The following is a 214-nucleotide window of genomic DNA, read 5'->3' on the forward strand; positions in this document are numbered from 1 at the left end:
GGGGGCCACAGAGGACAGGGGGTGGGGGGACCTGCCCATGGCTCCTGTGTGGAGATCAGGATCCCAGTGCAGCTCGATGGTGCTGGCTTGGGGTGATGCCTTGTGCCCCGTGGGATGGGGGAGGGGGGTGGCAAGTACTTTTGGGACTGGGGAGAGGGGAGACACAAGGAGGAAGCAGCACCGGGACTTTTCTGTCGGCTTTGTTAAGGACACC

The sequence above is a fragment of the Alligator sinensis genome, unplaced genomic scaffold (assembly GCF_000455745.1).
Source record: "Alligator sinensis unplaced genomic scaffold, ASM45574v1 scaffold2403_1, whole genome shotgun sequence".
In the NCBI taxonomy this organism is placed as follows: Eukaryota; Metazoa; Chordata; order Crocodylia; family Alligatoridae; genus Alligator; species Alligator sinensis.